The 26,348-nt window shown below is 38.8% G+C and overlaps 1 long non-coding RNA gene across 1 annotated transcript; it reads left to right on the forward strand.

Annotated features, from left to right (window-relative positions):
- Window positions 1-11,171: 11,171 nt before the first annotated feature.
- On the forward strand, window positions 11,172-25,560 carry LOC130728800 (uncharacterized). The gene is made up of 3 exons (XR_009015786.1): window positions 11,172-11,791; window positions 12,751-12,867; window positions 24,423-25,560. It is a non-coding gene; the product is annotated as an uncharacterized LOC130728800 (long non-coding RNA).
- Window positions 25,561-26,348: the final 788 nt, after the last annotated feature.

The raw sequence follows: 26,348 nt of genomic DNA on the forward strand, positions 1-26,348 counted from the left end.
AAAAAATTATAATCTAGAAATGAAGATTAATTTGCCATGTATAAATTTCATTATTGAGATAAAAACGCTTTTAAACAATTATATGCAAACCTAATTAATTTGTGTTTAATTTATAGCAGCTCCATACTATTTAGTGTGTTGATTGTGAGGTGATAAATTAGTCTTACGGCCACAGGTAGTGGCAATACTTTGGATAGGACCAAAAACTTAATGACAACGCTTAATAATTGTGAAAAGGGAAAAATAACACTCAAAACACTTTCTCTTCACATTGAATAATATAAATACACACTTAATGAAGAATGAAACAAGCGCCTCGTGTATAGGTGGTACATGATATCATTATGCTTGCATTGCTGCTATTTTTCAGTTTCCACATAAATAAAGCTCGATTCATAGAATAGAATGAAGTACTCATTACTAGTATTCATTGTGGGCAGCATGTACCAACACATGCACAGTTGGATGAGAGTAAAAACCGGAATTGCCAACCAAAACTGCCACGGCACAAGGATGAAAACAAAACACCAAAAGGTAAGAAATAAAACGTGAGTGATTAACTAGTTATTCAAGAAATCAATGCATGTCAATTTTCCAGACTAAGACTCACTGGCAAAGTATAAAGCAAAATACATATAAAAAAGAGCTTATGTTAGTGCATTTTTCACATCTTCGATCATTTTTTTTGTACTTGCACTTGGTCATTTTCTTGCTAGAGAAAAAATTGAAGGATTCAGAATCTCTTCTACATCTGCATCTAATAAATCACTGTAAATTCTTTTACTTATGTATTTATTTTCATTTAAATTAATCTTAATCATTGATTACAATGATTAATAGTTATACTTGTGCAGAAGCGAGGCTGTAAACAACTTTGCAACAACAGGTCCAAATACGAAGTTGAAGGTACTTTTGGCATGGCCGGTGATCCATGGCCATTTCGAGTTAAACTCACTACTGATCGCATGTTGTGGGATAGTCTCAAGATCTTGCATTCAAAGGAGTTTGAAGAACACATTCTAGCACACATGAATGAAAGTAGCCGCAAAATCTTGGAGTCTTGGATTCCGGTGAACATTTTGATTCATGATGTTAATACTTGTGAAACTTACAATGCAAAGTTGTGTAAGAAAGATGCATTTTGGTTTGATCCTATGCCTGGTTTGGGTGAAAAGCCAAAGAAGGGTGAAGAATGCTCTCTACCTTGTTACGATTTGGAGAAAGCAAGGGAAGAATTTGCTTATTCAATTGAGCCTTTTAGACACATTATAAGGAAAAGGGGTCTTAAATATGATCAAGAAATTGGACTTCGCTTTTGTGGTGGCAAAGAGATGGTCGGATTGGAGTTTTCGGTTCTACACTCCTCAACTTTCGATAGATTTTCCATTAGGGTCTAGATTGTGATGTTATGAAGGTAAAAAATTATATGTCCAAAGCAAGTATTTGTATTGATTTTAGGGTTTCAAGGAGTTGTAACATTTGTGTTTTCATGAATGATTTTGGATTTGGGAGTTAAAGAGGGGAAGTTCAAGAAATGTCATTTTTTGCATGTTTTTAAGAAAACAGAGAAAAAATTGGAAGAAAAATTGGTGAAAAAAATGAAAAAAAATGAAAAAGTTAGATTTTCATGCGTAACACCCTTGTTTTCAATTTGATTTTTATCCAAAGCAATAAGTTATTCTTTTTTTTTTTTGAAGCAATAAGTTATTCTATCCACACCATCCCCTTATGAGCAAAAATACAACTATACCCTCAATTTTAAAAAACCTAAACTGATTCAATTAAAAAAAAAAACTGCACACCATCTCCCTTTCTCATTCTCACGACCTTTTCTCTTCCTCTCAATTTTCCCAAATAAAAAAAAAACCCTAGCACTACACTATCTGTTGATTGGAACGAAGAAGGAGGGCCATACCAGGAAGAGGAAGAAGGTGCTTGAAGGAACAAGGAGGAAGAAGAAGCAACTGTAGAGTAAGCCCCCCCCCCCCCCAAATGCCTGGTTTGGGTGAAAAGCCAAAGAAGGGTGAAGAATGCTCTCTACCTTGTTACGATTTGGAGAAAGCAAGGGAAGAATTTGCTTATTCAATTGATCCTTTTAGACACATTATAAGGAAAAGGGGTCTTAAATATGATCAAGAAATTGGACTTCGCTTTTGTGGTGGCAAAGAGATGGTCGGATTGGAGTTTTCGGTTCTACACTCCTCAACTTTTGATAGATTTTCCATTAGGGTCTAGATTGTGATGTTATGAAGGTAAAAAATTATATGTCCAAAGCAAGTATTTGTATTGATTTTAGGGTTTCAAGGAGTTGTAACATTTGTGTTTTCATGAATGATTTTGGATCTGGGAGTTAAAGAGGGGAAGTTCAAGAAATGTCATTTTTTTGCATGTTTTTAAGAAAACAGAGAAAAAATTGGAAGAAAAATTGGTGAAAATAATGGAAAAAAAATTGAAAAGTTTAGATTTTTCATGCGTAACACCCTTGTTTTCAATTTGATTTTTATCCAAAGCAATAAGTTATTCTTTTTTTTAAGCAATAAGTTATTCTATCCACACCATCCCTTTATGAGCAAAAATACAACTATACCCCCAATTTTAAAAAACCTAAACTGATTCAATTAAAAAAAAAACTGCACACCATCTCCCTCTCTCATTCTCACGGCCTTCTCTCTTCCTCTCAACTTTCCCAAATCAAAAAAAACCCTAGCACTACACTATCTGTTGATTGGAACGAAGAAGGAGGGCCATACCAGGAAGAGGAAGAATGTGCTTGAAGGAACAAGGAGGAAGAAGAAGCAACTGTAGAGTAACCCCCCTCCCCCCGTTCATACATTTGCCTAATTTTGGGTTGCAATGGTTGAAAGCCATCATGTTCATTATCAACCTCAGAAGTTCCAGCTGTCATAATGCTCCTAATAGACAACAAACTTCACCAAGTCAAACACCAAAACCAGAACCTGCAACAAAAATCGTAATTTAAATTACAGTAACTTCCGCTATCTTAATAGTGGAAGTTACCGCTACCTTGATAGCGGACGTTACAACTATTTTGATTGCGGAAGTTACCGCTACTAAGCTAGTGGAAGTTATCGCTACCATGAGAGCGGAAGCTACCGCTGTTAAGATAGCGGAAGTTACCGCTACAAAGATAGCGGTAGCAATAAAACGTCCGCAATTTAAATGGCGGAACGAACCAGAACCCACATATTCTACCCAGATTTACGCGAAAAAACTGTAAAAATCTCAAAATTTCACCTATTTTGAGCTTCTATTATTCTCTTGATCTCACCCACTTATCTTCTACACTGATTTGAAGCTTCAAATACCTCTAAGGTGTGTGATGTGTTGATTTAGAAGATGAAATTGGGAATGGGGAAGGTGAGAGTGGAAGAGGAAGAAGGAAGAAGGAGGTGAGGTTGGGAGAGTTTTTTTTTTTACTATTTTGTATGTTTTCTATGTTGGTGGTATTTTTGGGATTAAAAAAAAGGGATGGTATAAATAGTAAAGGAGGATGGTACAAATAGTCTTGGCCAATTTCTTTTGGAACGTTTAAAAAAATAAAAGACTAAAAAATAGAACGGTAAGGCTAACACATCCCGACAAAGTCATGTGAAAAGAAGATGCATCACCAAATGTTAAACATACTAGAGCATCAACTACAAAATTATGCTCCTTAAGATCAATAAGAAACGATCTACCTCTCTATCTCCAACTAAATATTGCTCGAATGCACGTATAGATATACATTAAAATTGATTATTTTCATAAAAATAAAATTATTTTTAATGGAATGTTCTCGGTTTTTATATAGAAAGAACAAAACTGAAAATAAGTATCATTCTGAGAAAAAAAAATTAAATCTTGGATGTTTTTGGTAGACAACTTAATTAAGTGCTTATTATATTAAATTTGAGCATCTTATTAAAATAGAATAAAAATTAGAACTTCTTAAGCATTTGGATAAACAAAGTTATTGGCTGAGTATATATATTCATTGGACATTTTCCTTTGTCATTTGCTTCTAATCATTTCTCTACCTCCGTGAGTTCTGTACCTCTGAATAATTTGAGAAAACAGCTTAATTAAGCGCTTATGGTCATAAATGCTTATGAGTGCTTATTCATAAGCTATTTTAAAAAGTTTATTAGAATAAATTTAAAATAAGTTATATATAAGCATAAACTCTTTTTCATAAGCTGTCATGAATAGCTTATGAAAATTAGCTCAAAACAGCTTATGATAGACCATAAGTTGTGAATAAGCTCTCCCAAACACTGACATAAGTGATTATGCTATCAGATAAGCTCAAATAAGTTCTTCCAAACCGGACCTTAATAAGGAACTGATTGTGTCATTTATGATCACTTTTCTTTGACTTTGTGTCCTTCTACATGTCTTCATCAAGCTTTTGATTAAAGTTCAAAAATTCATGTTAATTAATTAAACATGAAAGATAATTAAGCTTATCTTTTAGGATTAAAATGTTATCCAAGACCTTCCTTTAGATTGCCACTTTCATTTTATGATTTTGGTGTAGAATCACAAGTAACATCAGAATAATTAATTAAGGAATCTTAAAGAGATATGAAAGAATTTGGATGGAGTGTTTATGTAGAGACTAGAGATACGAAAGAATGGGACTGGATGGAATAGAAGGAAGGGATTTTGACAACAGAAAGAGATCGAATGATTCCATTTTCAATTGATTCAAACAGTGTAACTGCTGCAAAGTGTTTCCTCACGATAATTGTTGGGATGCAAAAGAAAATTGTGTTGAAATAAAGAAGATCCATGTCTATGCCGTGTATTTGTATTGAGAAAAAATTGCATAAAATTTTAAAGGCGAGGCGAAATTAAAACTATGAACCTGTTTCATTTACCGTAAAAAGTATGAAAACGGGAAATAATGCATTGCTACTTCAACAAAGGCTATGTTTTGATTGATCGAACACAATGAAATGAAACGAACACAAGGAAAAGGAAGAAAAATTACAATGTTAGTGTTCAAGGACAGGAGCACGGTCATGTGGAACTTGTGAAGCAAGGTCGTGCTTAATTAATTTTGAGAACCATGACCGCGTTGAGTGCTATGGCACAACCACTTGTTGTCAAGTTATCAGGGTCGTGCGTTTTAGCATGCACGCCTCTGCATAGCGGTGCAGCCTAATTACATTCTATTGAAGGGGAGAACAATGTCAGTGCTGAATATACATAGAGAGACCAGACAGAGACGAAACGTAAAATTGGAGTTAGGATTTGGAGATGAGGATTGCTGGAGTGTTTAACCAGTGCCATCGTGGAGATTAGTTTTTGTATCTTCTCTCTATCTTGTATGATGTTAGCTATTACGTTTATTGTGTTTTCAACTTGTATCATGAGTATTTAAACATCCTTTCTCGAGGTTGCAATGTAAGAGATGATTTAAACATCTTTTTATACATTTTATTGTTTAGTTTCTATATAGTTGGTATTTCTTCTCTATGCTTAATGATATTACGACGTAAAACTATATATAGTTGGGTCAGTCTTGATGAATTATTGAACTTAGAAGAGATCAAGTGTAGGTAGTTAAGAATAATTCGCTTCTGGTGGAGGCTATGGACTAGCTTTTTATGCTTCCAACGTTTAGGTTAGTGGACCATGAAACTGATGAAAGCTTTTTACCGAACCACTTTCGAATCTTCAAGATTTAATCGTAATATAGCAAAGGGTTTTGTCGTATCCACAAGGAGGTGTAATACTTACGTCGTTCAATAGTTAACAAACTTAAATGATGATTACACAATGAGGTTGATTGATTGTTTGAAAATAAAACTAAATGAAAAGCAAATAAACTAACGAAGAAACAACAGGTATGAGAATTTGTTGGGATTAGATTTCATCATTTGACCTTTTTGCATTCTAGTCATTCAAATACATAACATGTTCAAGCATATGATTCGTCTACACCAATTCAACCCTACGTCATCGATGTCTCGCATGAGTGGATATCAATAACTCTCTAATCCTAAACATTGATGTCTCACATGATTATAAAGAAGGTTATCATGAAGTTTGGGTGTTTAGTGACTAACAAACCTAATCCTATGTCTAGCAATTAGGATTATTAGGTGATTAACTCTAGATCGGACTCAAACGTTGTAGCTTCCGCTCACAAGTAGAATCAAACAAAATACCATAGGTGATCAATCTAAGATATAGCATGAAGATCAAGAGAAAACCACTAAATCAACAACTAGAAACATGCTTTATATTGAAGAGAATCACATAGAGAGCATAAGTATCATACAACTACATCAAATCCCAACAAAAGAGATAAAAATGGATAACTTTACAAATAGAAAAGAAGAATGAGAAGAACCGAAATTGTTGCGATGTCTCGCCGCCGAATCCGACCTCCGGAGTTTCTTCTCTAGCCTCCTAAGCCTATCTCTTTGTCTCTCAAGTGTTTCTCTGAATTTCTAAGTGATGGGTCCTGATCTATGTATTGTTGCCCAATCTTCTAAAAAATGGCCTTTATAGTGAAAAATCGTGGTCTGGGCGCCCAGCGGCCTTTGATGGCCGCCCAGCGCCCCCTGTTTCTTCACAGGTGGGTTTCTGCAACCGCCTTGGGCGCCCAGCGGCCTGTACACTTCTTAACTTCATTTTCTCACCAAAACATACATCATTTCCCGATCCAACCGTTCAAATTGAAGTTCCATGTGTTATAAACCACATATCCAAGTTTTAGCTCGATCCGACGGTTAACGAATGTGGGATTCCAATTTTGCGCAGACAACTTTTAACTTTCTGCATCAAAAAGTTGGGATTAGAATTGAAATTATCATAAAACCTATCATAAACCTAAATAATTACTAAACTAATAAATTTAGGATTAAAATGATATAAATTAAAGCACACAAGTGAAATAAGTGTCTAAAATAATATTCAAATATACGTAAAAATGAAATTAATCAGAAACATCCACTAGATAGTTCCTCTGTACTCCATCCCTATTTATGCAATCACGCCTGCTTGATAGTTGTTGCTAGCTAGTGCACTTGGTAGGTGGTGGGTAGAGTCTTGCAGTTCATTAACAATTTAAGGAGCATAGTTGGATTACATAGGAACCATAGGTAGAAAATATAAACCTGGAGGGATTTAATTCAATTACTTTCACAACCTTGAGACTTCTCTAATCTGATCTCTTAATTTGCTTTAATTGCTTTCTTTATTTTCTCTCGCATGCTTAAAACCAACCAACTCTTTGATTTCCTGAAAAATGAGCCCATTATCCATGCTTCATTCCATTTGGAATGATAAATGGGACTTTAACTCCTATATTACTTTTGTGATATAGTGCACTAGCTTTGTGTGTCTGTTTGAAATGCAATAAACACATTATTCCTTTAAGCCCAAGCAACATGTGCCTCAATCCCTTCAGATGTTGAAGGTTCTTGACTAGATCTGTAGTTGTGCTCTTCTAGAAAAGGCATATTGGATCTCGCAGCAAAGAGACTAAGTGAAGGTTCTTGATGTCGGAAGTGCATAGACATAGCATTCTCATGCTTAGACGGTGTATCCAGAGTTAGGGGTTCTATCATATTTCTATCACCTGACCACTATGTTTGTATCTTAATTTGCATGAAATACATGATTTTTCTGAGCTACGAGAGAATGTATATCTGCATTCCTCTTAGACATCCATTTCTTGTTCTCAAGTTGATGTTTCTTTGCTCTATGTACAGAGTGGGATGATCTCTTGCTCTTTTTGGAGGGAACAATATTGGCCTTGGGTGATTTGTGAGATGAAGCTAGTGGTGTTTGGGTAGTCGATCTAAGCTTGTGTTTGGGATCAATTGTCTATAGTATGAAGGTTAGACAATAAGGGCTCATGAGGTATGGTATCGCTTATGTTTGGGTTAGAGAATTTAGGTGATAGTGGGTGGTTGGGTATACTATAGATTTAACCCTTGGGATTTCCAAGACTTGAGAGTGAGTGATGAAAGTGGTGCTTGGTGAGGTAAAGTTTATTTACAAGGTTTGGACAAGGGTGTGTCATTTTGAATGGGGGGTGGAGGATAAAAAGTAGGAGATGAAGGAGATGGATGAGAGCCAGAAAAGTTTGTTGAGCGTCCATATCTGCCAATGTAGAAATAGGAGAAAACTTGGATTCAATTTCAAAGGAGATATTCTACGGGTTCTAGAGGAATTTCACATGAATGAAGTGTGGCCCAAGGGGGGAAATGCATCGTTTATAACCCTTGCTCCCAAGGTGGCGAACCCCACTGTTTTGAATGACTAAAGACCTATATCTTTTATCGGGTGCATGTACAAAATAGTCGCAAAGGTCTTAGTAAACCGACTAAAGATGGTGATGGGGAATATTATTGGTCAGAGCCAAACAACATTCATTGGGGGGAGGAAAATGTTGGATAGTGTATTGTATTAGTAGCAAATGAGGTCGTAGAGGAGGCTAGAAAAAAGAAGAAAGAGTGTCTAGTGTTTAAGGTTGATTATGAGAAGGCTTATGACTCGGTCAGCTGGGATTTCTTGCAATATATGATGGTGAGATTGGGCTTTTGTAGTAAGTGGAATAATTGGATAAAATGGTGTATCCAATGAGCGCCAGTTTCAGTGTTGGCCAAAGGAAGCCCTACTGAAGAGTTCATATCGGAGAGAGGCTTGAGACAAGGAGATCCACTCGCTCTATTCCTCTTCCTTATGGTGGCGGAAAGGCTTAGTGGTATGATGAGGCAAGGGGTCAGTTTGAGCTTGTTCACAGAATATAAGGTAGGCGGGGAAGGAGTGGAAGTTTCGCTCCTCCAATTTGCTAATGATGCCTTATTCATTGGGGAGGCTTTAATCCAGAATGTGCTTGTCTTGAAAAGTGTGCTAAGGAGTTTTGAGCTCTTATCAACACTAAAGGTCAACTTCTCGAAGATCAAGCTTGCAGGTGTGTCTCTTATGAGGGGAAAATCCATAGGTTTGCATCTCTCCTCAATTGTACAACAATGGAGATCCCCTTTGTTTATCTTGGCATCCCGGTGGGGGCTAATCCCAAGAAGCTAACTACTTGGGATCTAGTGATTCAAAAGCTTTGTAGCTGGCTTTCCTCTTGGAAGTGTAAGTCATTGTCTTTTGGGGGAAGAATATGCCACATAAAAAGTGTTATCTCCTCCATCCCCATTTTCTTTATGTCTTTCTTCAAAATGCCTAAAGGCATTTTCTTGCTTTGTAAGAGGATCCAAATGCAGTTTTTATGGGGAGGTGTGGAAGGAGATAAGAAGATAGCTTGGGTGAAATGGTAGAGAGTTTGTAGATCAAAGGAAGAAGGGGGTCTAGGGGTTAAGGATATTGAGACTTTTAACAAAGCCTTATTAGCTAAGCGGAAATGAAGGTTGTTATCGGAGCATGGTAGCTTATGGGGAAGAGTTACTCACGCCAAATATGGGGCCTCCAACTGGTGGGTGAGTCGAGGGAGTGCAGTGGGAGCTCCTGGCGGTGGAGGGACTTAGAAAGCATTTGTGGAAGTGAGAGCGGGTGGTTTGTAGAAAATGTGAAAATAAGGTTGGGAGATGATAGCAACACCTTGTTTTGGCAGGATAGATGGGTGAAGGAAGGGAAAAACCTCATAAAAACATTCACTCGAGACTTTTTGATATGTCATTGTAACAATGTGATACATTAGCCAAATGGGAGAGTAGGTGGAGGGGAAATGGAAATGGAGGTTGAAGCGGAGGAGAAACATGTTTGAATGGGAAACACAAATTTTCAATGAGATGATGCAAGAGGTAGATAGCGTCCAGGTACGTCAAGGAAAAGGGGATAAGTGGGCTTGGGAGGCAACAAATGATGGACAATTTTTCTGTGAAATCAGCGTATGAGTCTCAATTCGTGCAAGGTTAGTCAGAGGATAATGAAATATTCAAAAAGGTTTGGAACTTAGTAGCCCCTTATAATGTCCTTGCTTTTACTTGGAGGGCTATTTGGAATAGAATTCAAACTACAGAAATCTTAAGGGTCTGTTTGGTTTGAGAAAACGTTTTCTATTTTCATTTTCATTTTTTATTTTCTGAAAACAGTTTTCATTTTCAAATTTTTAAGATGTAGAAAATGTGTTTGTTTTGAATTTCTATTTTCTATTTTCAAAAACTAAAAATATTGGAAACATGTTTGATTTAACTATTTTTAATATAAAATTAATAATTATTGTTTTAAATACATTTAAAACAAAGAACAATAGTCCCGGGTTCCTTAAACATCTAGTTCAAGATTTGATATTTGAGCGGTGCGTATGAGAAATCTTCTGTTTAAAGAGACGTATTCACTTAACGTGATCTCAGAAACTGTATGACCCAAGTTTTTAAGCTTAGAATAAGTGGAAGAGATTTCCATTTACGACTAGGCTTGATGTATCGTGAAGGAAAACCTGAACAAGAGTTCATCGAATGGAATATATTTATGAAGGAGAAAGTTCAGCAAAAGTCTAAGGATTGTATCGAAGTCGATAAAAGGTATAGCACGATCGATATACGCTTAAACCTAGGTCAGAAACTCTAGAATATAGCTAGTTTTCACTTATAGGCACGATGGAAGTTAATTCCAAAAATCTTCAGAGAAATTTTAGAACTTCTCTTTTTCCATATATCACAATCGTTTCGAGGCGAAACTCTAGAATCTACGAACGTCCGATTCCAATCATCGGAAGTTTGCCGAAACCGAAACCCTGGTATTTCAAAACCTTAGAATCACTCGACAATGAAGACTTTTTCTATTCAGAGCTTCAAATGAAGATTCTACACGCGTACACCCATTTCTCTTGATGATTTCAATCTTTCTTCAGAAGGAAGTTTCTTCATCCGACGTCAAACGCAAAAAGTAGTTTTGCGGCATATTTCAACCCATACTACGTTCAAGCTATTTTCTCACTTAAATGAACCAGGAACAAGTATCGACATTTTATAGAGAGATACTTAACTCTGATGCATAATATGACAACTTCATATTTGTTCTGATCGTCTCACAGTTATTCTTTAGCTCAGTTTCTACTCCTTTCTTGGTTTATGAATCATTTTATTTTGCTCAAAGTGATTCAAATTTATATTTTATCATTTCATAGAGTTCCTCATAATTTTTATATAATAATATATCACTCTTATATTTTTCTCTTAACTCTATGAGTTAAATCATTCGGTGTCTAAATCAATTCGTACCGATTTTAAAAATATCTTCTCAAAACATCTTGAATAAATATCTCACCACTTGTTCTCCCACTTGCAATTCACCACCAGCTTTCTTTTCTTATTCATTTTCTTTCTTTCTCCTTCATTCACGTCCCTTATTTTCTTTTCCTGCAACACTTCTTCTTTCTTTCATTTTCTTTTGCTGAAGCAACCCATAGGATATTTTGAATTCAGATATTTTCTATCTATCCTCGTCACGTTCTTATCTGCTTCTTCTCTATCCTTTCCTTTACATATCTGAATGATTATTATCATCACATTTTGGCACAGCATAATCCCAATCCCCTCACCTCTCGACCCATTCTCTCTTCTCACCACCAACATCACCATTCTTCTTCGTTTTTGTCTCTTCTTGGCAGCAAGCATCACCGTCATCTTTCTTTCCCTTGGCAGTCCACGCACACCATGTTTCTTCTTCTACAAATCACGTTTTTCTTCTCCTTTCTTCTTCTTCATTACTTTTCTTTTCTCCATGGCTGGCCAAACGCACCACAACCCTCTGTCCTTCTTCCTCACGTAGCTCCCTTGGACAGCCACAGTAACCATAATCTCTATGGACTTATATGGTAAATAATATCTTCTTTATTCTTTTAGTTTCCACACATAGTGTTTTCATTAAAGTTATGACTATGGAAATGATTCACTAAACTTTGATTTTTGTTTCCAAAAATGTTGAGTTCTTGTCTTTGTAAAATTTTCAATTAGAGCTTTTTCCAAAGTGCTTTTACAAATGTTATTCCCCATCACCGGATCTATGGATTTCACCGATTAGTTTTCTAAAAAGTTGTTTTTTTTGAGTTAAGTGATTTTGAGATTTTAATGATTTTAATTTAAGCCTTGATTATTTATTTTTTTTAAATGAAAAAGAAATGGCTTTGGAAGTGATTTTAGGAAAAAGGAAAATTTATACATGGTTATGTAGATGTGGCCGAGCCTATGGCATGTGTTTTGGGTTTGGAAAATCAATTCTGAAACTTGTTTTTGTTTAGTGAAAATCATAAGTTAAGTTTATGGACTAAAAGTTTATTGTGGGAAAACTTTAGGATTAAAGCACAAGAGGCTGAGAAGTTTTGGGTTAAACCGGAGTTTTAAAAGTCTTGGGGTTTGTTTGATAAATTTATAAAAGATTGAGGGTTGAAAAAGAACTTACTTTATAAGTTTATGGACTAAAAGTTTATTGTGGGAAAACTTTAGGATTAAAGCACAAGAGGCTGAGAAGTTTTGGGTTAAACCGGAGTTTTAAAAGTCTTGGGGTTTGTTTGATAAATTTATAAAAGATTGAGGGTTGAAAAAGAACTTACTTTTATGTGAGGACCTTTTCATGATTATGTGCTTATAAAGGGACTAGGGTTGAATTATTTAAAAGTTGAGGAGTTGTTTGCGAAACGTGTTTTTTTTAAGGGCCTTTCTTTAAAACTCACAAATATTTTATCTTTGGACTTTAGTCCTTGAAACATAAAGTTTGTGCATTTAGCCTAAGTGAGCTAGAAAGATTGGCTAAGGTTTAGTATGTGAACTTGTGAAGGGTACGAAGGACGAAAGCGCCTTGCGACGAAGCTAAAGAATAGAAGGAAGCGAGCCGACGCGAAAAACAAAGATGTGATAGGATTGGAGTTGCAGTTTAGGAAGAAAATTGGCTAAGGTGAGGACATCTCACTGAATCTCTAGTTAATGCTTAGGGTCGATGCTTTCGACATTGTTTACTATTTATGCACTTGTTTGTGTTTGATTGGAAAAATGTTTTCTGAGGCTTCGGCTGACAATGTAGATGATTCATCTACTGAATGTTTTTGAGATTGACTTACATGCTATGTGCTATGTGGGTAATCTAGGATGTGTGGTGCATGCTTTATATGCTAAGTGCTATGTGTTTATTCTGAGATGTACTGATATATGACATGTTGTTGACTGTGATGAGTTAATTATGCTTCTGCAATGAAATCTGAGATTCTGAGTAGTGAGAATAGCGGGAAGGTCATGCCGATTTTATTTTGAGAGTTTTGAGAAAGTTGATAGGACGAATGAGATTCGGGCCTTGTTATGGTGTTTCAAGGATCGAGACATTCTCTGGTGTAATTTGGGGATTAGGAGATCCCGAGAACTTATAAGATTTTGCGATAAGACTAAAAGGATATTATTTTGAAAAGAAAACTCATAAGACATTAAACAACCTCTAAATCTTCAATTAATGATAATAAACTCGAAAGGAAGCTTCGGATGCAAATCTTAGTTTTTGGAAAACGAGAAGTGTCGTCGGATCCAATCGTTGAGGAAGTTGAGAAGTGTTGAGTATGTCGATGTTCTTGTGCTGTTGGAGCAGCTGTGTTGAATATGTTGATGCTCTTGTGCTGTTGGAGCAGCTATGTGTTGTTGGGCTATCCTGGGGATAAGTCCGGGAAACCGTTAGTTTCCGAGAGTGTGATACTCTGTGCTCGTTGAGCAGTTGTGACCATCGGATTGAGATGAGTCGGATGATTTGGAGATCATCGTGAGTTATGTGTTGTTGTGAAGAAGTGTCTTTTGTCGCAGAATCGACTTTACCTTAGGGTAAGCTTTTAGAGACTTTAATTTAGTTAGAACACGTGGCGACGTGTCGAGTGAGATTCGGAGACGTTGTTTGACTAATCATCCTGCATTCATGCAACATTAATGAGGTATTAACACAGGACGTACTCTGGACCTCGTCGGTTTCCAAAATGGTCATAAGACCCGGAATGCCGTGTAAGAGCGTTTGTAGACGACTCTTGTAGCAGACCGAAATGGCAGACCTTCGGGTTTACTGCTGATCTGGCTACCTTGTGTGGTGTAAGAGGCACGCGGGCCGAAATGGTCCCACCGTGGCTGGTGTTAGGGCTGATCCGTTTGATGTCCATCCGTTTCCGAAATGCATGTGGTTAACTGGGTTAACCGTCATTTGCATATCATGCAACATGCATACTAATTTAGTTGTTGAGTGTGATTGGTAATTGTTAATCCTATTTGGAAATATGCTATCTGCTATTATTGCGTTTATGTTATTGTGGAACATGCAACCCTAGGAATGATATCTCTAGCTATAAGTGTAACACCCCGATTTCGGTGGCGTCACTTTAGTAACCAAAAGTAAACTTAATGCGGAAAAACGTGAATATTTTTTTTTTCGATAATAACTAAGACAAGACTGAATTAAATCAAACCCAAAAGCGACAAGCAACAGAACTAATGTACAATATATAATACAGCCTCCGCTGTAAGTAACAACCTCGTCACGAGTAACCTCCAGTGACGGAAAGAAAAGTGTAGCGCTCGTAGGCAATATATACAAACCAAAAGAAAAAGGTAAGTGTCCGCAACACCATCCCACAAAAACTGAGAATAAGCTGGCCCATCGGCCTGAAGCAAGACCTCCAAAGTCCAACCAACTCTCTGTGATTTCCGTAGAGAAATCACACAAAAAGCTATCGGCGGGAAACTACCCTGTTCCCAAAGAAAACAAATGATGTTCAGAGCTAAGACTCTACTCCTACACTAATCCCATCTCGAGGAGCTCACACCAGCACTAAAACCTACATGCTAGCATGATCGTCGTCCGAATCTGAATTCCAGAACGACCTAGTCTATGTACACCATCCGTCCTCCTCTCGCGATCGCGATGCGCTCCTATTCCCGCATCTCAACTCTAGTCCCCCCCGATGGGTGAACCGTCGTGAACCAGCCCGCCGAAGACATCTGACAATGGGCGTTTGTCCGCCAAAGCACACACAGAAGACGCGAGGGTCAACTCCAAAGAATTATTTAAATAATACCACTAATAGATAACGATAAAAGATTAGCCACTTAGGCTTATAGCTAGGGATGACATCCTAGGATTGTATATTTCACAATAACATAAACGACAATAATAACACTTAACATGTTCCAAATAGAATTAACAAGTAGCAATCACACTCAGCAACTAAGTCAGTATGCATGTTGCATGAAATGATATGCAGGTTAACCCAGTCAACCAACATGCAATCCGGAACGGATGGGCATCAAACGGATCAATCCTAGCACCAGCAACGGTGGGACCATTTCTGCCCGCGTGCCTCTTACACCACACAAAGGTAGCCAGATCAGCATAAAACCCGAAGGCCTGCCATTCGGTCTGCTACTAAGAGTCACCTAGCAGCGCTCTTACGCGGAAATCCCGGTCTTATAACCATTTTGGAATCCGCCGTGGTCCGGTATCTCGCCGTGTTTAAACCACTTAATGAGTGCATGCAATGCAGTGATTAGCCAAACAACGTCTCCGAATCTCACTCGACACGTCGCCACGTGTTCTAGCTAAATTAATGTCTCTAAAAGCTTACCCTAAGGTAAAGTCGATTCTGCGACAAAAGACACTTCTTCACATCAACACATAACCCACGATGATCTCCAATTCATCCGACTCATCTCAATCCGATGGTCACAACTGCTCAACGAGCACAGAGTATCACACTCTCGGAAACTAACGGTTTCCCGGACTTATCCCCAGGATAGCCCAACAACACATAGCTGCTCCAACAGCACAAGAGTATCCCGCATTCACAAGGTCTCACGCCTTTGTGAAGATCCATGCTTTCCACAAGGTCTCACGCCTCAGTGGAGTATCACGCATTCACAAGGTCTCACGCCTCAGTGAAGCTTCTCGGCTCATCCCTTGGATGGCTAGACAAACTGCTCAACGAGCGAAGGAGTATCAACATACTCAGAACTTACCAATCTCCTCAACACTTGGATCCGACGACACTTCTCGTTTTCCAAAAACTAAGATTTGCATCCTAAGCTTCCTTTCGAGTTTATTATCATTAATTGAAGATTTAGAGGTTGTTTAATGTTTTATGAGTTTTCTTTTCAAAATAATATCCTTTTAGTCTTATCGCAAATCCTATTTGTTCTCGGGATCTCCTAATTCCCAAATGATACCAGAGAATGTCTCGATCCATGAAACATCATAACAAGGCCCGAATCTCATTCGTCCTATCAAACTTTCTCAAAACTCTCAAAATAAAATCGGCATGACCGGCCCGCTATTCTCACCATTCAGAAACTCAGATTTCATTGCAAAAGCATAAATACTCAGCACAATCAATCAACATGTCATATATCAACATATTAAGGAATAACCACATAGCACTTAGCATATAAGGCATGCACCACACATCCTAAATTACCCACATAGCACGTAGCATGTAAGTCAATCATAAAAAAAACATTCAGTAGATGAATCATCTACATTGTCAGCCGAAGCCTCAGAAAACATTTTTCCAATCAAACACAAACAAGTGCATAAACAGTAAACAATGTCGAAAGCATCGACCCTAAGCATTAACTAGAGATTCAGTGAGATGCCCTCACCTGTAGATTCTCCAGGACGATCTCCTAACACTTGTTCACAATCAAAGGCTTGCTCCTCTGGGAATTCCTCAAAATCACCTTTAGAGAAAAACCACAGAAATACTATCAGAATCTATCGAAAACTAAGCTATCGATACTTACTAAGGTTACTCGAAGTAATCTATACTCTAAGGTACGATAATCTAGCGCGAAAAGACAAGTTTTCGGAAAAGGAAATTTCCTCCTCCCCCTTTAATAGGTTCGGCCACTTTAGGTAATTAGGAGACTCGATTTTTCTTCGATCAAACTTGGTTCCTATGCTTTCATAAGCCGTAACTAAGGGTATTCTGAACTCGGAAAAATTATCGGATCAAAAACTGTCGCAGGGGTATTTTGGTCATGATTTTTAACTTAGGATTTTCAAAACTGAAATCCCAAAAATAAAATTTTGCAGGGACGTCACCAACGACGTTTATGACAGCTAATCCTACTAGCACTAAGCTAAGGCGATAGTTTTCAGCCTAAAGGTTGAAGCTTTACACCAAAAACTCCAAAAATGGGTATTTTAGGTTCAAATTGATTCCGGCGGAATTCCGGCGACATAACGGAAAATCTAACCCGGCAGAAGTGATCTTGGGCGCATAAGGAAGAGGTTTAGAATCAGAAATGAAAGATTCAGGATAGTTTTGCAAAAACCCATAAACTATCCGCTCAGAAAACTCTACAGAAGAGCTATGGAAAAAGCGATCAGAGGTAAGGATTAGCGACTATACCTCGAAACCTTGAAGTAGCAACTGATTGATCGACGATCAAGCAAACGATGAAGAAAATCTTCTCTTCTCCCTCCCTTGTAGAACTCGCGGCCTTGATGAAGAAAATGGAGGAAAATTTGAGTTTTTCTTCCTTTCTTTGCTATATATAAAGGTTGGAAATTCGCGGGAAAATGAAAGTTTCGCGAATCTGATTTTTCCGGCGTCATTCTCCGTGAATTAATAGATATGTTTTGGCAAAAGAATTCCAAAACTATAAAGAGGTCTCCTTGTACTTTTGGCAACTAATGCATAGTCGGTATAAAACTATTTTACCCGATAAGTTGCTTTTTGCATCGAATGTCGGAATAGAAAACTTCCTTCGGAAGAAAGATTAAAATCATCAAGAGAAATGGGTGTACGCGTGTAGAATATTCATTTGAAGCTCTGAATAGATAAAGTCTTCATTGTCGAGAAATTCTAGGGTTTTGAAATACCAGGGATTCGGTTTCGGCAAACTTCCGATGATTGGAATCGGACGTTCGTAGATCCTAGAGTTTCGCCTCGAAACGATTGTGATATATGGAAAAAGAGAAGTTCTAACATTTCTCTGAAGATTTTTGGAATTAACTGCCATCGTGCCTAAAAGTGAAAATTAGCTATATACTAGGGTTTCTGACCTAGGTTTAAGCGTAAAACGTTCGTGCTATAACTTTTATCGATCATAATGCAATCCTTGAACTTTTCCTGAACTTTCTCCTTCATAAATATATTTCATTTAATAAACTTTCGTTCAGGTTTCCCTTTACATTACATCAACCCTAATCGTGAATAAGAAGTTTATTCACTTAGCATAAACTTAAAAACTCGGGCCTTACATTACTACCCTCCAAAAAGAAAGTTTCGACCTCGAAACTTAAGGGTTAGTAAAAAGTTCTGGATACTGTTCCTTGGTCTTTTCCTCTAACTCTCCTATATCACCGTCTGTGTCTTTGTTTCAATATCTTTGTTCCAACAACCACTTGTTCCTTTGCTTTCGTTCGTCCAAAATTCTGATTAGAAACTCGGTACATCTCTATGTTCCGGAGTGAATGCTCAACTTGTCCTCGAGATGTTCACCCATGATCCAAAATTCAACTCGATCGCTTGGTAACTCCTAGACGAACTATTCAATTGGAATCTACTAGTCCATTAACGTCACTTCCAACTTCGTAACTATCGTCGCTCGCACCATGAAATCAATCTTCCCCTTAGTCACCGTTCAAATTAAAACTCGACTTGAGTCTTAATACCTCGTGCATGACAAGGCTCATCCCCTTAATATCTAACAATCCATTATTGTTGTCTTCGTCCTCAAAACCTTCCTCACTCAAACCGATTTAGGCTTACTGAAATCCCTAACACTTCGCATAAAACGAGATTTATCCCCTAGAAATCCAATCATAACTATACTTCAAGGAACTTAACTAGTCATCTCGTCATCTCATCCTTCAACTTACTGTCATCCAGCTCGATAGCATGTGTCAGATCCGCAATATACTTCCGTTTAAACGCATCGGTGGAAGACTACTTCCTAGGCTTAGCATGTTATCCTAAACCTCGTGTACTTCTATAGTTAAAATACGAGCTACGGTCAAGTAAGGTATTAATAGGCGTACTAACTATAAGGTCAAAGCTTAAACGATGTAAGCAAGATAGGTGTGTTTGCACACGCTACGAGAGAAATGGAACAATATTATACTGAAATAAGAAAGATTGGTTAGAAGGTTACCATCGTTCTTGCGCTCTCCTCTGACAAATCCTTCAGCTCTCTCACCGTCCATGGTGTAAACTCTTGCTTTAGCAGCAGAACGTTTTCCACGAGCAGTGTTCACGGTTGGCTCCGTCTTGGGTGCTCTGCACTGATCGGCATTATGCCCCATTCTGTTACAATTAAAGCATTTGGGCCTCTTGTCGGGACAAGCATTAGCATAGTGCCCCGACTTCTCACATCTGAAACAGGTCACCTCCCTGTTCAAAGTCCGATCTCCAGAACCACCAGCAGTACCCGTCATGGGTCTGTAAGATCCTGAAGTAATCCCTCCTCCAGCAGGACGCTGATATGGTTTCCTGCTCTGAAACTTCCCCTTGTCTTGAAAATTTTGAGAACCTGATCTCATCGGCCCTCCAGTCCCGGTACGGTTCAACCTCCGGTTCTTCATCAGCTCCACTTTCGTGGCCTTCTCAACCAAGGATTGGAAACGCATGATTCCCAGCGGCCTCACTGAGTCCTCAATATCAGGCCTCAGTCCATTTACAAAGCGCTTGCACATGTAGCGCTCATTCACGTGATCATGGAAGAATTGAAAATGCTTCGCCAAAGATTCCAGCTTCGAAGCAAATTCCGGTACAGACATACCTCCCTGACGGAGTGTCAGAAACTGTGCCTCCCTCTCATCCCGAGCACTTGTTGGAAAATACTTTTCCAAGAATGCGGTCCGGAACGAGTTCCAGTTAATCTCTTCATGGTTGGCTTCCATGATTCCCCTGGTGCCCTTCCACCAGTACTCAGCATCTCCTAGCAAAAGATAAGTCGCCATGCCCACCTTGGCACCCTCAGCAGTTTGTAGTACGCCGAATATCTTCTCGATCTCCTGAATCCAGAGATCCGCTTTGTCTGGGTCAATACCACCAGAGAACTTTGGTGGGTTTTGCCTCCTGAAGTCATTGAGGCCTTTGTTTTGGTCCAGAGTTACTTCCCTCTGGCGCTGATGCTGTTCACGTGCCTCCTCAGCAGCACGCCTCATCGCACTATCGTTTGCTTGCGCTGTCACGGCTTGGGCCATAGTGGCCATCATCGCAGCTAGCTGGTTAGTATTCACCATGTTCTGTTAAGTTAAACAAACAGTTAGTACTCATCATAAGATAGCATCTAGTATAACTATACAATATGAGTAAGCAATAACTTCAATCAATTTTTAAGCGAAAAATCGCTTGCAGACAATCAATTTTCACTCTTTGCAGAGTCACACAACCTAGCACAGAAGACCTATTCCCCAACAACTCCCGAAAGACTCGACCGTGCTCTGATACCACAATGTAACACCCCGATTTCGGTGGCGTCACTTTAGTAACCAAAAGTAAACTTAATGCGGAAAAACGTGAATATTTTTTTTTCCGATAATAACTAAGACAAGACTGAATTAAATCAAACCCAAAAGCGACAAGCAACAGAACTAATGTACAATATATAATACAGCCTCCGCTGTAAGTAACAACCTCGTCACGAGTAACCTGCAGTGACGGAAAGAAAAGTGTAGCGCTCGTAGGCAATATATACAAACCAAAAGAAAAAGGTAAGTGTCCGCAACACCATCCCTCAAAAACTGAGAATAAGCTGGCCCATCGGCCTGAAGCAAGACCTCCAAAGTCCAACCAACTCTCTGTGATTTCCGTAGAGAAATCACACAAAAAGCTATCGGCGGGAAACTACCCTGTTCCCAAAGAAAACAAATGATGTTCAGAGCTAAGACTCTACTCCTACACTAATCCCATCTCGAGGAGCTCACACCAGCACTAAAACCTACATGCTAGCATGATCGTCATCCGAATCTGAATTCTAGAACGACCTAGTCTATGTACACCATCCGTTCTCCTCTCGCGATCGCGATGCGCTCCTATTCCCGCATCTCAACTCTAGTCCCCCCCGATGGGTGAACCGTCGTGAACACCATCGTGAACCAGCCCGCCAAAGACATCTGACAATGGGCGTTTGTCCGCCAAAGCACACACAGAAGACGCGAGGGTCAACTCCAAAGAATTATTTAAATAATACCACTAATAGATAACGATAAAAGATTAGCCACTTAGGCTTATAGCTAGGGATAACATCCTAGGATTGTATATTTCACAATAACATAAACGACAATAATAACACTTAACATGTTCCAAATAGAATTAACAAGTAGCAATCACACTCAGCAACTAAGTCAGTATGCATGTTGCATGAAATGATATGCAGGTTAACCCAGTCAACCAACATGCAATCCGGAACGGATGGGCATCAAACGGATCAATCCTAGCACCAGCAACGGTGGGACCATTTCTGCCCGCGTGCCTCTTACACCACACAAAGGTAGCCATATCAGCATAAAACCCGAAGGCCTGCCATTCGGTCTGCTACTAAGAGTCACCTAGCAGCGCTCTTACGCGGAAATCCCGGTCTTATAACCATTTTGGAATCCGCCGTGGTCCGGTATCTCGCCGTGTTTAAACCACTTAATGAGTGCATGCAATGCAGTGATTAGCCAAACAACGTCTCCGAATCTCACTCGACACGTCGCCACGTGTTCTAGCTAAATTAATGTCTCTAAAAGCTTACCCTAAGGTAAAGTCGATTCTGCGACAAAAGACACTTCTTCACATCAACACATAACCCACGATGATCTCCAATTCATCCGACTCATCTCAATCCGATGGTCACAACTGCTCAACGAGCACAGAGTATCACACTCTCGGAAACTAACGGTTTCCCGGACTTATCCCCAGGATTGCCTAACAACACATAGCTGCTCCAACAGCACAAGAGTATCCCGCATTCACAAGGTCTCACGCCTTTGTGAAGATCCATGCTTTCCACAAGGTCTCACGCCTCAGTGGAGTATCACGCATTCACAAGGTCTCACGCCTCAGTGAAGCTTCTCGGCTCATCCCTAGGATGGCTAGACAAACTGCTCAACGAGCGAAGGAGTATCAACATACTCAGAACTTACCAATCTCCTCAACACTTGGATCCGACGACACTTCTCGTTTTCCAAAAACTAAGATTTGCATCCTAAGCTTCCTTTCGAGTTTATTATCATTAATTGAAGATTTAGAGGTTGTTTAATGTCTTATGAGTTTTCTTTTCAAAATAATATCCTTTTACTCTTATCGCAAATCCTATTTGTTCTCGGGATCTCCTAATTCCCAAATGATACCAGAGAATGTCTCGATCCATGAAACATCATAACAAGGCCCGAATCTCATTCGTCCTATCAAACTTTCTCAAAACTCTCAAAATAAAATCGGCATGACCGGCCCGCTATTCTCACCATTCAGAAACTCAGATTTCATTGCAAAAGCATAAATACTCAGCACAATCAATCAACATGTCATATATCAACATATTAAGGAATAACCACATAGCACTTAGCATATAAGGCATGCACCACACATCCTAAATTACCCACATAGCACGTAGCATGTAAGTCAATCATAAAAAAAACATTCAGTAGATGAATCATCTACACTGTCAGCCGAAGCCTCAGAAAACATTTTTCCAATCAAACACAAACAAGTGCATAAACAGTAAACAATGTCGAAAGCATCGACCCTAAGCATTAACTAGAGATTCAGTGAGATGCCCTCACCTGTAGATTCTCCAGGACGATCTCCTAACACTTGTTCACAATCAAAGGCTTGCTCCTCTGGGAATTCCTCAAAATCACCTTTAGAGCAAAACCACAGAAATACTATCAGAATCTATCGAAAACTAAGCTATCGATACTTACTAAGGTTACTCGAAGTAATCTATACTCTAAGGTACGATAATCTAGCGCGAAAAGACAAGTTTTCGGAAAAGGAAATTTCCTCCTCCCCCTTTAATAGGTTCGGCCACTTTAGGTAATTAGGAGACTCGATTTTTCTTCGATCAAACTTGGTTCCTATGCTTTCATAAGCCGTAACTAAGGGTATTCTGAACTCGGAAAAATTATCGGATCAAAAACTGTCGCAGGGGTATTTTGGTCATGATTTTTAACTTAGGCAAAACTGAAATCCCAAAAATAAAATTTTGCAGGGACGTCACCAACGACGTTTATGACAACTAATCCTACTAGCACTAAGCTAAGGCGATAGTTTTCAGCCTAAAGGTTGAAGCTTTACACCAAAAACTCCAAAAATGGGTATTTTAGGTTCAAATTGATTCCGGCGGAATTCCGGCGACATAACGGAAAATCTAACCCGGCATAAGTGATCTTGGGCGCATAAGGAAGAGGTTTAGAATCAGAAATGAAAGATTCAGGATAGTTTTTCAAAAACCCATAAACTATCCGCTCAGAAAACTCTACAGAAGAGCTATGGAAAAAGCGATCAGAGGTAAGGATTAGCGACTATACCTCGAAACCTTGAAGTAGCAACTGATTGATCGACGATCAAGCAAACGATGAAGAAAATCTTCTCTTCTCCCTCCCTTGTAGAACTCGCGGCCTTGATGAAGAAAATGGAGGAAAATTTGAGTTTTTCTTCCTTTCTTTGCTATATATAAAGGTTGGAAATTCGCGGGAAAATGAAAGTTTCGCGAATCTGATTTTTCCGGCGTCATTCTCCGTGAATTAATAGATATGTTTTGGCAAAAGAATTCCAAAACTATAAAGAGGTCTCCTTGTATTTTTGGCAACTAATGCATAGTCGGTATAAAACTATTTTACCCGATAAGTTGCTTTTTGCATCGAATGTCGGAATAGAAAACTTCCTTCGGAAGAAAGATTGAAATCATCAAGAGAAATGGGTGTACGCGTGTAGAATATTCATTTGAAGCTCTGAATAGATAAAGTCTTCATTGTCGAGAAATTCTAGGGTTTTGAAATACCAGGGATTCGGTTTCGGCAAACTTCCGATGATTGGAATCGGACGTTCGTAGATCCTAGAGTTTCGCCTCGAAACGATTGTGATATATGGAAAAAGAGAAGTTCTAACATTTCTCTGAAGATTTTTGGAATTAACTGCCATCGTGCCTAAAAGTGAAAATTAGCTATATACTAGGGTTTCTGACCTAGGTTTAAGCGTAAAACGTTCGTGCTATAACTTTTATCGATCATAATGCAATCCTTGAACTTTTCCTGAACTTTCTCCTTCATAAATATATTTCATTTAATAAACTTTCGTTCAGGTTTCCCTTCACATTACATCAACCCTAATCGTGAATAAGAAGTTTATTCACTTAGCATAAACTTAAAAACTCGGGCCTTACAATAAGCCTAAGTGGCTATCTATTATTTGTACCTATTGGGTTTATTATCTACATAATTCTTTAGAGTTGACCCTCGCGTCTTCTGTGTGTGTTTTGGCGGACAACGCCTTTTGTCAGATGTCCATTGCGGACTGGTTCACAATGGTCCACCCTTTGGGGGGGATCAGATATGAGGTGATTGACCAGGATGACCCCGGTTCGTGGGTGGTAGACCCCGCTAGCCATCGCGCGACGTACTCCGGGAGGATCATGGAGGACCATGTAGATAGTGGAGGACTCTTGAGGTCAGGAGTGCTGCGGAGATGCTCTGTCAGCTTCAACTTGCCACCGAGCGTTCACTGTGGACCAGGATTTGGAGGAGCACCGCCGCCACCGTCATCTTCAGAGGACGAGGATCCCTCAGAGGAGGAGCCAGTGGGAGTGCCTTCGGCAGAGTCCAGTTCACCCACCGTTGCGATCATTGATGATCAGGGTTCGGGCCCTAAGCCCGTGAGTACAGCATCGGAGCGCATCGCGGTTGCGAGGGGAGGACGGATAGGGTTGGTAGACTTAGTCGTTCTGGATTCTGATTCAGACGACAATCATGCTAGCACGTAGGTTTAGTGCTGGTGTGAGCTCCTCGAGTTAGGATTAGTGTAGGAGTAGAGTCTTAGCTCTGACAGTCTTTGCTTCATTTGTTTCTTTGGGGACAGGGTAGTTCCGCCTATAGCTTTTTGTGTGGTTTCTTTACGGGAATCACAGAGAGTTGGTTGGACTTAGGAGGTCTTATTTTCAGACCATTGGGTCAGCTTATTCTCAGTTTTGAGGGATGGTGTTGCGGACACTTCACCTTTTCATTTGGTTTGTACATATTGCCTACGGGCGCTACTCTTCTATTACCCGTCACTGGAGGTTTACTCGTGACGAAGTTGCTACTTACAGCGGGGGCTGTTATATATTTTGTATATTAGTTTTATTGCTTTTCGCATTTGGGTTTTATCTATTTCAGTCTTGTCTTAGTTATTATCGAAAAAAATATTCACGTTTTTCCGCATTAAGTTTACTTTTGGTTACTTAAGTGACGCCACCGAAATCGGGGTGTTACAGAAACTCAGGGGATTACTCTCATAGCTACCGATAATATTTTTTGGTATAAACATCCGGTACCATGTCACTCTTTGAATGCTGCCAGAGTCTTAAGACTCTTTAATCTTCATCCCTCCCTAGAGTGTATTGTGTGAGAGTCAAACCAGAGAGCTCTTCCCACACGTACACTCAGTCTGCGTTACCAACTGAGCTACCTCTCTTGGGTAGCTACCGATAATATATAGAATACATTGGAAAACCAAAAAATAATATACATTTAATACAAATTTGTAATAAAAATAAACTTATATCTCATTAATGAATAGTTTATGAATAAAAAATATAATATAAAATAATATATGTGTTCATTTATCAAGTGCCTTGGAACTATACGTACCAAAAAAAAATTCAAGTAGAACTATGGAACGTACAAAGAAATGGAAGAGAGAGAAAGAGTAATGAGAAGGGGGCGGGTGCAATCAGATAACCAAAAAAGGAAATAGTTACGAAAAAGAAAAAACTTCACCATATTAACAAGTTTGCCACCGCGTTTTCTAAAAGTCTGAAAACGTAGAAAACGTTGTTTTTTTATTTTCAAAATTGGGGCCATTTTCAGCACCATTTTCTCTGAAAACATTTTCTTTTTTCTGCGCAAACACATTTCCAACTTTATTTTCAGTTTTTAGTGAAAATGAAAAAAGGAAACGTACAAACCAAACAGGCCCTTAGGAAAAGAAATTGTATTCAGCAAGGGATTACTAGCTTATGCGTGCTCTGTATGGAGAAAGAGGAAAGTCTGAACCATCTAGTGAGCTCTTGCAGGTTTAATTACTTGGGCAATATGGATGAGATGTTATCACTGGTTGGGTGTTCACACTGTCTTACATGAGGACTTTCGATCCCTGTTCCTACAACATGGCCAAAGTCTAGTAACAAATTCTAATTATTGGTGGTGGTCAGTTTGGATTGCAGGGGTAT

Source organism: Lotus japonicus, chromosome 1, assembly GCF_012489685.1.
Source record: "Lotus japonicus ecotype B-129 chromosome 1, LjGifu_v1.2".
Lineage (NCBI taxonomy): Eukaryota > Viridiplantae > Streptophyta > Magnoliopsida > Fabales > Fabaceae > Lotus > Lotus japonicus.